The 15191-nt window shown below is 36.4% G+C and overlaps 1 protein-coding gene across 1 annotated transcript in view; it reads right to left on the bottom strand.

The window, feature by feature from the left end:
* The window catches only part of TESPA1 (thymocyte expressed, positive selection associated 1), a 39367-nt gene extending 25193 nt beyond the window's left edge, over window positions 1-14174 (bottom strand). The window contains exon 1 of the mRNA XM_074270103.1: window positions 14009-14174. The gene's annotated coding sequence lies outside the window, so the exon portion shown is untranslated. The remainder of the gene's footprint in view (window positions 1-14008) is intronic.
* Between the last annotated feature and the right edge of the window lie 1017 nt (window positions 14175-15191).

Below are 15191 nucleotides of genomic sequence, written 5' to 3'. Positions count from 1 at the left end.
ATGGACCACAGCATAGCATTTTCATTCTTTCTGTTATTGTTTGCTTGCATTTTTGTTTACCTTCTCAGGTTTTTTTTTTCTTTCTAGTCCAGATTTTTCTTGTGCAGCAAGAGAACTGTGTAAATATGTATACATATATTGGATTTAACATATATTTTAACATATTTAATGTGTATTGGACTACCTGCCTTCTAGAGGAGGGGGTGGGGGGAAAGAGGGGAAATTTTGGAACAGAAGGTTTTGCAAGGGTCAGTGTTGAAAAATTGTCCATACATATGTTTTGTAAATAAAGAGTTATGACAAAATAAATAAAAAATAATAAAATAAAATAAAAATCCTCTAATGCATTTTCCAAACAAGTAGAGATGATTTCTGGATTATGGATTTTGATTCCCTTTGCATGCTTTATTTAGTCTGAGCCATTAGATCTCATCCATCTTTATGCCTCCATGCTTAGTTAGAATAGCCTCCTTCTCCCTCTGGCAGTTTTTCCCCTCATTCCTCTCAGATGCCAATCAAAATTACTTCAGGAAGGCTTCCTAGATTTACCAATATAATCTCTTCCTACAGTATTGCCTTTCTCCCTGCTGTTTCACACAATACTGCCTAATAAATACTTAGAGTTCATTTTTTGGCTGTCTTTGCTCATTCATTTGATGCTTTCTGCTTCCAGACCTTTGTTGCTAGTCTCTGGCAAGGAGATACCTGGAGAGGAAGGAGGAGCTGTAGCAAGTCAGCTAAGCACAGCTAGAGACTCTTGCATGCATTGTTCTATAAGCCTGCCAATGGCAAGGAAAAGGGAAAGGATTGTCAATCTCTTTTTTTCATTCCATCTTTTTAGAGACTGACATTTTAAAAGCATCTTTTTCTCTCCACAGTTGCCCCTCATTATTGGTGGGCTTGAGATAGGGGCTGCTATTAGAAGGAAATTAGAGAGGAGGAGAAGAAAAAGAGGGAAAGAAAAGATGACCAAGAGGAGCAGGATCTAGAATAGTTTTACTTATAGATGGAAGATACATTTATGAAGTATACTTCATAAATGTTCAGATTAAATTAGATTCCAGAGACGCTTTCCCATCCCAAGAGAGATCTCAATTTTACTGCAGCTATAGGTCAATGGATTTGTGGTTTAATCTCCCAGCTGAAAAACTGAGGACATTTGCTGAAAGGCAAAGAAGACTTCATTTTGATTTTTCCACAGGACAGTTTTTCATAAGAAATCTAAGCTAGAAAAAATGACTCCCAAAGTTTTTTCAAATTTTCTAAGAAGAAAAAACAAAATCACCATTAATTTAATGATTAAATAAATCCATTAAAATGAGCATATTAATTTTAGTTCAAATTTCATTGAGAGCAATTAGGCAGCTCAATGGATAGAGTCAGGAAAGACCAGAATTCAGATCCTCCCTTAGATGTTAGTTATGTGATCCTGAACTATAATTTCTGCCTTTCTGAGTTCCCTCATCTATAAAATGTGGTTATTTCATACAATTTTATTTATTTTTTATATTATTATTTATACAATTTTATATAATAGCACCTACTTCCTAGGATTGCTGTGGGCATAAAATGAGATAACATTTGTAAACTGCTTTGGAAACTTTAAAATGCTATATTAATATATAGAAGAATTGTATAATATTAGATTACTTGCTGTCTTGGGGAGGGGTTGGGAGAAAGGAGGGAAAAATTTTGGAAACATAAGGTTTTTGTAAGAGTAAATGTTGAAAACTATCTTTGCATGGATTTTGAAAATAAAAAACCCATTAAAAAACAAAATTACATTAATAAAATACAAAAGTGATTTTTAAAATGCTATATTAATATTAGCTATTTTTTATTTACAGGCAGTTAAGTGGCACAGTGAACCTCAGCATTGGGCTTGAAGTCAGGAAAAATTTGTCATCTTGATGATGATGAATTTGAATCTGGCCTCAGATATTTATTAGCTGTGTGATCCTGGGCAAGTCACTTAACCTTGTTTGCTTCGGTTCCTATCTATAAAATGGGCTGGAGAAAAAAAATGGCAAACCACTCCACTATTTTTGTCAAGAAAACCCCAAATTTAGTCATGAAGAATTAGACATGACTAAAAATGAATGAACAACCAAAAATTATTATTATATTTGAGAATTTTTATAATCATATTGCTTTGTTGACTATATACTCGTTGTAGTAATTAGCTCCCCTGGTAAATAGTTTTTCTGAGCATCAAGAATATGCTTTAATCCTTTATTCTGCTGTCTGAGTAGTAGGACATTGCTTTTGTACCCCATGGGCTCAATAAACACAGGAAAAAGCCAGCTGGGCTACAGCTCATATCACATAGACTTGTTATAGATGCAAAATAACTCCATTTCGTGCTGACAAAGTCAGACAGAATATTATTGCCTTTGAGACAGGAGAGCATCTAATCTCTGACATTAACTTTAAAGGATCACTCTGTTCTTATTGAACTTCTTGGAGTAAGACTGTGTTGAATCCATTCATGCTATAGTAAGATGGAAGTGGGGTATTCAGCTTCAAAAAGAAGAGCTTTATACTTCAAGTAGTTTCTCAATTTTTTTTTTTCTTGTACTCAGGACCTTTTTGGCCATAGTTTTGTGGAGCTTAGGAGTTCTTCTCAGAATCATACGTCTTACTGAATAAAATAAAATTCAAAGAAAAATGCTCTTAATTAAGACAATTCTGTGGTACACTCCATACCTCTCAGATTAGCTAACATGACAGGAAAAGATAATGACAAATGTTGGAGGGGATGTGGGAAAACTGAGATATTATTGGTGGAGTTGTAAAGTGATTCAACCAATCTGGAGAGCAATTTGAAACTATGCTCAAAGGGTTCTAAGAATACCTTTTGATCCAGCAGTATCTCTACTAAGTCTGTATTCCAAAGAGATCATCAAAAAGAGAAAAGTATCCACATGTGCAAAAATGTTTGTGGCAGCCCTTTTTGTAGTGGAAAGAAACTGGAAAATGAGTGGATGCCCATCAATTTGAGAATGGCTGAATAAGTTATGGTATATGAATATTATGGAATATTGTTGTTCTATAAGAAATGATGAATAGGATGATTTCATAGAGGCCTGGAAAACACTTACATGAAACTGATGCTAAGTGAAGTGAGCAGAACCAGAAGAACATTGTACACAGCAACAAGATTATATGATGATCAACTGTGACAGAATTGACTTTTTTCAACAATGAGGTGATTCAGGCCATTTCCAACAGACATGTCATAAAGAGTCATCTGCATCCAGAGAGAAGAGACTATGGGACTGAATGTGGATCACAACACAATATTTTCATCTTTTTGTTGTTGTTTGCTTACTTTTCTTTTTCTTTCTCATTTTTTCCCTTTTTGATCTGACTTCTCTTGCACAGCATAATGAATATGGAAATATGTTTAGAAGAATTTCATATGTTTAATTTATATTGGATTACTTGCTCTCTAGGGGAGAAGGGAAGAGGGAGGAAGTTCGCAAAGGTAAATGTTGAAAACTGTCTTTGCATGTATTTGGAAAATTAAAAGTTATTATTAAAAAAAATCAAAGGATTACAAAGAAAAACTGGGGCAGGATAGGTGGTACCCTTATTGCACAGAGTTCTAGGCCTTTAGTCAGGAAGATTAATTTTTTTGAGGTTCAAATCTGGCTTCAAATAACTTTGTGACCTTGTTTCTCTCAGTTTCCTCATCTATAAAATAAGATGAAGAAATAAATGAAAAACCATTCCAGTATTTTTGCCAAGAAATTCCCAAAAGAGGTCATGAAGAATTGGAAACAACTGAAATGACTGAACAATAGAAAAAGAAATGTTATATTGAGTTACAGTGACCAAAATGTTAAAAAAAAATTCTCAGCTCCTTTGCTGAAGAACTTCTGACTTAGAGAGAGAGATGAATACAATCTTCAAATTGCTCTGCTTTGTCTGGCAAGAATAAGGAACAGTGAAAGAACATTATAGAAAGAAAGATTTCAGTTCCATGAAAAGAGGAACTTTTTTTTAATAATTGTAACTTTCCCCAAGTGGAATGAGATGCATAAGAGGTTTTCTCTATCACTTGAGGTCTTCAAGGAGAGGGTGGACATTCATTCCAGAAATGATGTAGAGGGATTTTTCTGTTTAGGTAGAATTGGGTCTTTTTAAACTCTAAGATTCTGTGATTCTTCATTCCTCTAACCTGTAAGATTTCATACAAAGACCAAATTCGAGGTTTAAAGAAATCACAGTAGTCTTTTAGTTTAAATTGCATATGAAAAGAATCTCCATTATTATATACCCAATGAATGGTCATCTAATCTTTCCTTAAATACTTCCAAGGAAGTAGAACTCACCCCTTCCTACTCATAAACAGTCCAGTTTGGACAGCTAAAATTGTTGGGGTTTTTTGATATCAGATTTAAATTTAGTTCTTTGTGACTCTTTGTGCATTTTTCTCATTTCTTACTTTTGGGGTAGGCATAAATGTGACCAGCAACAGTCTATAAATGGATCTGAGTGAGTACTGTGGTGATGGGAAGGGGTATGCACAGAAAACTTGTTTTCTGCTATTGGAACTATTCGAGGTGATAAAGATTTGATAAAATGGTCAGGGAGGGAATGGAAACTCCTGGGGCTAGCCTGTCTAATCCCCCCCCCCCTCTCTCTCTCTCTCTCTCTCTCTCTCTCTCTCTCTCTGTCTTTTTCTCTGCCTGTATCTCCCTGTCCTCCTTCAGTCTAGTCTCTATCTGTATTTCTGTCTCTTTGTCTCTCTGTCTTGACTTGTCTCTGTCTCTCTTGCCTCTGTCTGTCTCTGCCTCTGTCTCTGTCTCCCCTTCCCTTTCCCCTTTTAATTCTCATCTTCCTTTGCATCTAATAGATTGTGACTAGATTGAAGGAGGAAGGGCTAAAGAATGACTTCTCAATGTCTCTCCATTTTTGACTTTTTAATGTTCTCTAAACCCATGAAATATCAAAAACAATGTGCACTTTTTTTCTCTATGTTCAACTTCAGCCTTTAAGAAGTTCTAAAATCACAAACAGGGAGGGGAAGTATTTTCAAGAATCTTTGAAGTATGAGGATTATGGATTGGGAAAGTACTAAGGAAGTAATTGTTGCTAGTTAGTGCAGCCCTGAAGTCAGGAGGACCTGAGTTCAAATGTGACCTCAGACACTTAATACTTCCTAGCTGTATGACCCTGGGCAAGTCACTTAACTCCAGTTGCCTCAAGACAAAAAAGAAATAGTGCTGTGTGATAGAAAAATTTTGGATTTGGAGTTAGAAGACCTTTGTTTCCTCATATTTAAATGGGACAGGAAGTTGATGAGATGATTTATTCTGGCTTCATATTGTATAATGCTAAGTGGGAATGAATTTAAATGATGTCATTTTAGTCCCAGTTCTGCCATTTTGTGACTTTAGACAAGTCACTTAAGTGTTCTGATGTTCAGTTTCCTCATCTACAAATTAGGGACAACAATATTATAATACTTTAGAAATATGTTTGTGAGAATTAGATAAGACAATGGAATAAAGCATTCTGTGAACCATAATAGAGTTGGCTATTGTGAATTCTAGTTTTTGTGAGACAAGAATTTCTTAACTTTTAGGGCAAACATTAGAATGAAATTCATGCAGTGGATGAGAAAAGCAGTGGGCTAGAATTCAGAAGATCTGGGTTTGAATGATACCTCTACTATTAACTCACTGTGTGAAATTAGACAAGATAATAAATTCCATTGCTTCTCTATCGTTTTTGGGATCAAATATAAATTCCTCTAACATTTAAATCCCTTCATGCCTTTCTAGTCTTCTTACACTCTTCTTCCCTCTATAATTCAGCTATGATTGTCTGCTCGCTGTTCTCTAGATATTTTTCTTTTGTACCAGCAAAGACTAGTATCCTTTGACTGGTTTCCCTTCATGCCTCCATGCCAAATATTCCCTTTCCCTAGTTGGAAGAGTGCTTTTGGTCCATATTGTCTCCTCACCTCTGCCTCCTAGCTTCCCTTCTTTCACTGGAAATAGTGTGGGCATTGTGCACAGGGACTAGGTGTGAGAAAATCTCTATATAAGAGTCAGTGTTGACCTCTTTCCAAGTGTCCCCCATCTATGGGGAGTGAATGATGCTTGTCTGTGAGACCAGATTTTATCTTGCACCATGACTGAATTATGAAACCAGAATTCCCCTTGGTTTCTGTTTTGGGAATAGATGTCACAGAGTGGGGAGTAGCATGGCAATCTAGGTAGGTGGGTTAACTGTATTTTGACACTAGCAAGATGTTGTATACATATTAAAATACTTAATACAGTTGTTGAATGTTGAATAAAAGGCAGTTTGCCACAGAACAGAAAACCTCTATAGATTACCTGCAACATTATTTCCTTCTGGCTGTTTTTGATGTAGCACATAATGAACATAATACATATTTGCTGAATAGTACAATGTATAAATGAATTTTCTGGCTTGAATAGCCACTCTTAGCTTTCTCCAAGGAAAGAGAGATAGGTTGGGTCTCTGAATTTCTACCATGTAACAAACAACATAGTCTTAAACATAATGGCACATTTAGCAATGATTTTTCAATTTAGTTCAACAAGTATTAAGCTTTCTATTATGCTCAATGACAATCGCTATCTAACTTACATAATTAATGGGAGAAAAATGTTTTGTGAATCTGTAGTGTGAATAGATCTCTATAGAAATGTGAATTGTTATTTTTGTTACTATAATAATCATCAAGGATTTTTCCATCTATGAAAGCTATTGAACCCTGGGTATGGGGATTTAAAGACAAGAATTATTGAGTAATTGTTTCCATTCTCTTCTCTACTTTGATTATGAATATCTAGTTAAGGGAACATACTGGGATGTTTTCAGTTCAGTTATGCCTGAAAGCAGGGGCAAGTTGATAGGACAACTTTGGAAGAAAGATCACATGTAAAGATGGCTCAGTAGTAGCAGGAGGAAGTTGTGCTTCATGGAGATAAGATACTAGATGCCTTTTCTTAAGGAAGCGGTAAATAGTTATCAGACTAAAAAATTGGGGACAGGAACTGTTGGGTGGAGGGGAGGCAGGAAGAACTTAGTAAGATGAAGCTAAAAATTCAATTTGAAACCTATTAAAAACCTGGTGTCCTCTGGTATCTCCAAAAATAGGCTTGGAAATTCACAATAATGCATGCAATTAGAAACCAGGACCCTTGGTTTTGTCATTAATATATTTTGTCTTTAAGGAAGTAATTTTCTGTGTGGCAGCCCTTTTTGTAGTGACAAGAAACTGAAAACTGAGTGGATGTCCATTAGAGGGAAAATGGCTGAATAAGTTATGGTATACGAATGCTATGGAATATTATTGTCATATAATAAATGATCAGCAGGATGATTTCAGAAAGTCCCAGAGAGATTTACAGGAACTAATGTTAAGTGAGTAAAACCAAGAAAACATTGTATACAGCAACAATATTATGTGATGATCAACTTTGATAGGCTTGGCTCTTTTTAACAATGAGGTGATTCAGGCCAATTTCAATAGACTTGTGATGGACAGAGCCACCTGCACTCAGAGAGAAAATTTGTGTGGACCACAACATAGAATTTTCACCTTTTCTGTTGTTGTTTGCTTTTTTTCTTTCTAATTTTTCCCCTTCTTGATCTGATTTTTCTTGTGCAGCATAATAAATATGGAAATATATTTATTGCTCATGTTTAACATATATAGGATTACTTGCTGTCTAGGTAAGAGAGGAGGGGAAAGATAAGGAGAAAAATGTGGAACACAAATTTTTGCAAGAGTGAATGTTGAAAACTATCTTTGCATATATTTTAAAAATAAAATGTTATTATTAAAAATAAAAATAAAAATTTAAAAGAAAGTAATTTTCTCTTGCTAAGCCACCTTTCTCTTATCTGTAAAATGAGATCAAATTAGATGGTTTCTAATGTTTTTTTCTACTCTGACATTCTATGCCACTAAGCCACTTAGGTTACCACTAGACATTTTCAAATGACCCATGCCAAATATTCTCTTTCCCTAGTTGGAAGAATGCTTTTGGTCCAGATTCTCCATCCCTACTCATTAGCCCAAACCATAGAGAGATGTCTCTTTTCTTTCAAGACTAATGATATGTCCTTTTACTTTCATATTAGTTCTGAAGACTTTCCTTTTGAGCTATACCATTGGGGTCATCAAAACTGTGAAGCTAAGGAAAGTAAAGAAATAGAAAAATCAAAAATTCAAGGAATCTCCTCCCTTGCCAATCCTAACTATATATCTTGAGTTTCCAGAGCCCAACATTTATTCATGTTATTCTATCTACCTGGTATGTTCATCCCCATCTCTGCCTAACCAATTCCTCTCATGCTTCAAAATTTATCTTGGGACCTAGTGCTTTTATAAATCTTTCCCTGATGACCTTCATCTACAGAGTTACCCCCTGAACTCCTACAGGAAGGAAGGAGTGAAATAATCATTTATTAAGGATCTACTATGTACCACACGTTATACAAAGATCTCTTTAGATCCTCACAACAACCCTGCAAAGTAGGTGCTATTATTATCACCCCCATTTTTGCAGTTAAGGAAATAATTTCCTCCTCACTAGAGTTCCGCATTCCTTAGTCAGGTATATTGTAGAGGGGATTCTATTTCAGGCCTCTGAGGTCCTTTTCAATTCTGGTATTAAGCGGTCTTAAAAGCTTAGTTTCTGGTAATGTTGGAGTTTTAAACTTAACTTCAAAATCTTGAACCTATGCCTTTTCAAACCCCAAATGGTTTCACTCAGTGTTCTAACCTGTCCAGATGTTTTTGTGTAGTAACTGTCATCTACCATGTTAATTATCCACTTAATCCATATTTGTGTGTGTTTTACACATTTTCTAAGTATGCCAATTATTTTTTACCCAATCTTCTGATAAAAATGTTATGCATCCTGGGACTTAGCACTAGTCCCTAATGGAATACTTCTTGCAATATATTTTTAACAATATTATTGTACTGCTTGGTAAAAACATGCATGTAGATATCAAAATAAATGGTCCTCAAACATCTCGACATAGACTAAGACTCCCTGATTTCTCCTAGCTTTCCTCAGGATGATTTATTTATCATATGTCTCTGTACCCTTCATGTCATAAAAAAAAATTAAAGAATGTAACATTTCATGCACTAGAACTTTTGTTTTCTACCTTTTGGGATGAAGAGGACATGAATTCAATTCTTTTTCATAAGGCATCACTTCCTATACTTGAAACTACTTTCATGGTTCCCTAATTATTTTCTTATTTTTACCTCATTTGACCAATTTTTTTTCCCCACAGATCTCACAAAATGAGACTTCCTCACAGGATTCTTCTGAACATGCTTTATCGACCTTCATCAAGTTCATCACCCTTCCTAAAATTGTGGTCTTCAGAATTAAGACCAATAGTTTAAATTGAGTTTGTGTTCAGGATGCTGTGCTAGGTGCTGCATTCAGTGCCATCTGGGAATTTTCTAAGACAGAACATGAAGAGGCAGAGAGAAGATAGTATAAAAACATATCAATAACAAACATAAATAATAAACATAAGCATATAAAAATTTTAAAAGACAATACAAAACCAGACAAGAACTAATTTTAGCTCTCTCCATCAGAGAAAAACAAAATCTGGTTGAGGAGAAAGGAGAAGTGGTTACTGTCACTCTCAGCTCCCACAATAATGAAAGAAAAAAGGCTGCATAGATAATTCAGATTAGAAGGAAATATAAAAACCATTTTTATTATTAATATGATTATTAAATAGATTTGTATTTCATTTGTATTTTGCTTTAGTTGAAGTCAAAGGCAGCCTTAGTGTACTTCTATTGAAGTTGTTTTCTGAAGATTTGGATTCTTTGTGTTTAACAAAAGTCACTTCACCTTCCTGGGCCTCAGTTTCCTTATCTCTAAAAGCAGATTGGATGTTCTGTAAGATATCTTTCAACTTAAATAGACTGTGTTTAGAATAGATCTTCTTAATTTAGAGTCCTTTTTTTATTTGTTTAAATATTTTGATAAGCTGTTTCTTAGTATAATAGGCTTTCTTTGTGATCTTTAGCATTTTATCTTCTGCATTTAAAAACATGATTCTGAGAGAGTCCTTAGGCTTTCCCAGACTGTCAAAGGAGCTCATATCACACACATACACACACACACACACACACACCTAATCCAGCTTCACATAAACACTTGATCAATTTTTGCATTATTGAATGTTAAATGATTTTGCATTTTCTGAACTTACAATCTAAATCAATAAACATGTTAATTATCTACAATGCACAAAATCGTGCTAGACATACAGTAAGTAATTTGGATGGAAAGGTGCCCAGGTGCATGAAGGATGGCATAAAAGAAGGCATCCTGGGATTAAGGACTCTCCACAGATAATATAGCAAGAGAACAACTGATCATCAAACATTCAATGTGACCCCCTTAGATTAGCTGACCCAGAGGCAACAGCAGTTAAAATGTTATAATTGGATGGAGAGTTAATTTGCTCCCATTTCCTGTGAGATGGAAAGAAAGGAAAGAAAAATGTTAAGGCTCTGTTAGAGTATGGAGTAAGTAGGTGGAAATTAGATGGTAGGATACTCGTGAGGAAAGTTGTGGAGGAGGAAGGCAAAGTGTTAGCAGGATGGATGCCAGTGACTAATAATACAGAATTTATAGGTCACCATACAGACTTCTAGGCAAGAGGGTGCTGTCTCTGTCTCTCTGTGTCTATGTCTGTGTCTCTGTCTCTGTTTCTTTATCTCTATTGGTCTGCCTCTCTGAGTATCTGTCTCTCTGTCTCTATTTGTTTGTCACTCTGTCTGTCTGTCTGTCTCTAATCTCTGTCTCTATTTTTTTCTTTCTCTCTCTGTCTCTGTCTATTTCTCTATCTGTGAACCTTTTTCTCTGTTTCTGTCTCTGTGTTTCCGTGTCTGTCTCTGTTCCTTTCTGTTTCTGTGTCTTTTTTGTTTGTTTGTTTTGTTTGACACAGCCCTGGATCTATCTTCTGTTCCTTGGGTCTTTCTCTAGGACATGGACTTTAATAGGGTAAGGGACAGCCACCAAAACCATGTCACCAGAGCTCTCAAATTGGGTTGAAAATGAGGGCTGAGAAAGTGTGGGAGTATAACAACAGGAAACTGGGTTTCCATGATGGGTTGACTACCAGGGCCTGAACCACACCCTCTTCCTCCTCATCCACTTCACAATCCCATGACACCTGGAAAATGTTCAGTATATTCAAAAATTGTTGTTCCTTCCCCTATTTCAAGGTTGGTAGGCCCCTGATAGGCCCCTTACCCTAGAGCAGGCTGACTATTTAACTTCTGTTCTCAGAAGTCTCCAACAATGAAGAGTCCATGGCTTCCTTTGGTCACCAACATGGCAGGGTTCCTAGCATCTATTAGTCTACCCCTGTCTGTCAAAAAATGTTAATAATAACAACAATAATAGAAATAACAACTAGCATTCATATCTCACTTATTAAATGTCAGGCATTGCTAAATGCTTCACAAAAATTATGTTATTGGATTCTCACAATAATCCTGAAAGGTAGGTGCTATTAGCATTCTCATTTTACAGTTGAGGAAACTGAGACAAATAGTTTAAATGATTTGTGCAAAGTATTGAAGATTTATTATCTTCAATAATAAATTGAAGTGAAGAGAAAGTTCTCAAATTAGGTTCTATGAGGTCTTTGTGTCTTGAGAGGAAAACTGAGACTTGCTTATCTATCTAGAGACTAAGACATGGACCCCCAATCCATTCTTTCCCAACCCAAATATCCAACCCCTTCACACATCCATTAAACTAAGATCTGTCCTGCATTTATTGAAATGTTGGCCATTTTAGACTTCTTCCCTCCATTTTCATATTCTTCTTCTTCTTTTTTTTTTTTTTTAAATTCTCCTTTTCCCACTTCCTTTCCCTTCTTTCTGATTATCCTTAGATCATTTCTTTCCTTGGTTCAATCTTGCTCAATGGAAGACCCAATGTCTCCAGGGCCATTCTGCTTTATGTGGATGGGTGCAAAGTAGATATAGGTATGGCTGAAAATCCCACTGTGGGAGCTTGTTTCCTGAATGGGAACCCAGGTCTATGAATAGAAGCAGGTCTTGTCACCCTCCACAGCTCCTGCCAAGATAGCTTGTCTTCCTCTCCATTTTCCCCAATTTGATTGACCTTGAAGGTACTGTGAGAAGCAGATATTACTTCCTTGAAAGACTTTGTTTCTATTGCTCCAGGGAGAAGAAAGACTATATCATATAGTTAGTTACGTACTTTCCTGAAGCAGGAAAGAAGAGTAAATGAACTAATTTAAATGTTAGGATTCTCCAGGCAGCTCTGGCTGGAGCTTCATGAAGATCCTCAAGTAGCCTGACATGGGAGGAACAAAGCATATGCCTTCAGAACAGATGTCAGCAGACTTCCATCTTAGCCACTCTTTTGTGGAGGGACATCTTCTCCAGCAAAGGAGGCAACTCCTCCTCTCCACTATGAGAAGACTAATCTGATAAGTAGAGGCAAATAGGACTTTCTAGGGCCTCCTCTCTGTGCCCACAAACTCTTTAAGCTGCCCCCTAAGGATTCCCCTGGTCCTTTATTCCCTCCTGAGAGGAGGTTAATTTTCCTCCACTCCCCAGGGTCATTGTTGAGGAATCACAGTTTTGGGAAACTCCTGGAAAAACACAGATCTTTTCACCTCCCAAATCTCTATTTCTGTCCCCCACCTCTAAGCTAACGTGCTCACAACTGAGATAAGAGAACTTTAGACCTCTCTGCAACATATTCTATATTATAGTCTCCCCCACATCCTCCCTAAGAGAAAACTCCAAAATCTCTTATTATGTCTCATTTACAATCATTCTCAGATCTGGGGCTCACTAATTCTATAATCATGCACATCACTTTAACACTCCAAAGCATAGTTCTCTACTCTCTAATATATATAAATGTAGACAACAGTGCATATAATATTGACCCCCCCATGAATCTTTGCAAACAGAATATTTCATAAATCTTATAGTGACAAGGTTTAGTGACAGTTGGAATGGGACTTATTATTCTCAGCATCTCTCCAAAATCATTTCAGAATGAAAAATTTAGATGACTCTGAAACAAAAGGAAAACTGTTTTTCTAGGAACTTAGAGGTCAAATTTGGGAATCTGTACCCCTCGGAGGTACAGATAATGAACAATGACTATAAGTGGCCAGATTCAGAGAAACAACCAGCCAGGAGAAGTGCTAAATGCCCAGTGATATAGCAGATAGAGTATCGGGCCTGGAGTCAGGAAAACATGAATTTAAATCCAGCCTTGGTCATTTGCTATATGTGTGACTCTTTTGTTTGCCTCAGTTTCCTCAACTATAAAGTGGGAATTATAACCCCTTATAGGGTTGTTGTGAGGGTCAAATGAAATATCTGTTTTTAAAAAAGAAAGCACTTAGTACCATATCTGGCACATAATAGGTGCCATATAAATGCTTATTCATTCTTTACTCCTTTCCTTAAAGATCTTGAAGAATCAGAGAAATCATTTTCTACTGTTGACAGTCTTTCTCAGAGAAAGGGGAATAAATAAAATGGCATCTCATAATTCCTTATCAGTTTTAGGTATCATGGTAATAATAATAGCTAGGATTTATACAGTGCTTTAAGCTTTGTAAAGCACTTTACAAGTATTGTCATATTCTCAAAACAACCCTGAAGGTTAATAGAGGTTGAACAGAAGTAAAGTGCCTTGTCTAGAGTCACATAGATAACACGATCAGAGGTCAGATTTGAATTCAGGTCTTCATGATTTTATGTCCAATGTTCTATCCATTGAGCCATCAAACTGTTTAGACGATTTAAGAGGTACAATATAGGATAGGGTTCTTTATCTCGACCCTCCCCTTTCTTCAAGAATGCCTTAAAACTTAATTCCTTTCTCCCTCCAGAATCAACTTTCCCTAGCTCAGCATGGACAAAACATCTGTACAAATTATATTTCAAAAAGATTGCACTCACCTGTCCTCTGGGAGGAAAGTTGATCAGAGAGAAGAGGATTTAGAGAAAAGAGGATCTGGGGAAAAGGATCCCACACCTTCTTCAGGGTAAGTGAAGGGTTCAAGATAGCAGCTGAAGGTCATGGTGTGTGTTGTATCAATCTTTCTGTCCTCATTCAGCAGCTGTCACTAGTGCCACTGAGAAGGGGAAGCGGAAATGAGAGCAGTCATACTCATATTTGCTCACAGACCCCACTTCCCCTACCCCTGCCACATCCTTTGCCCCAGTACAGGAGACCAGAAGGGAAAAAAAAAAGAAGCTACTTGAGTCCCTATGCTCAGAGCCACTCCATATCTGATCATATCTTCTTCTAGGTCAGCCCAGTCAGAGAGTGGGTCTCTCCTAAGGGCAGGTAGAATATCCAAGGAATAGTTTTATAGGCTAATAGGACTCAAGAGTTGAAAGGAATTTTAGAAATCATTTAGTTCCATCCTTTTGTTTTATGGACAAAGAAACCAGAGATAGGAAATGCTTTTACCAAAGTCACATAGAAAGAACTTTTTTTCACTTTAATCATGGATTTTAATACTACAATAAGAAGACAAGAGGCAACGAGGGCATTTCAGTAAAATGTAAAACACTTGAAGGAAGAGACTCTTGGTTTTCATCTTTGCATCCCTGCCTTCCACACAGTTATTTGCATATGATAGGAACTCAATAAATTTTTATAGAATGAATGGCATGAAATGGAATACCAACAGAGCAGGCATTAGAACATAGGTCTACTGATTTCAAATTTAAAGTTATTTTCTGCTATATAGTTCTATCTTGCCTATACCAATCCTGCCTCATAGGAATATCTCCCTGGTGTCTAATCTGAACTTCTCATGCTACAAATGAAGTTTTTGGCATCCTGCCTTCAACTAGGACAGAGAACAACTGCTCAATGAGCCTCTATCACTATAATCTGAATTTAAACATAGCATCTCCTATGGGGCTGCCTTCTACCTCCCAACCAAATGTTTGGTTACCAGGGGAGCAATTACACTAGGTTCAATGTACTCTGTGGTTCCACACAGCTAATATTCTTGGCTCATGATACCCTACTAGTGATTTACTTTTAATTGGCAGCCAGTAGACAACATTAACTCAGAGCAAAGGCATTTACTGGAATGATATGGTAAGAACAACCCGCTGCCTCTGG

Source organism: Sminthopsis crassicaudata, chromosome 5 (genome assembly GCF_048593235.1).
Source record: "Sminthopsis crassicaudata isolate SCR6 chromosome 5, ASM4859323v1, whole genome shotgun sequence".
Taxonomy (NCBI): Eukaryota; Metazoa; Chordata; class Mammalia; order Dasyuromorphia; family Dasyuridae; genus Sminthopsis; species Sminthopsis crassicaudata.
This window is presented reverse-complemented; position numbering and strand designations above follow the sequence as displayed.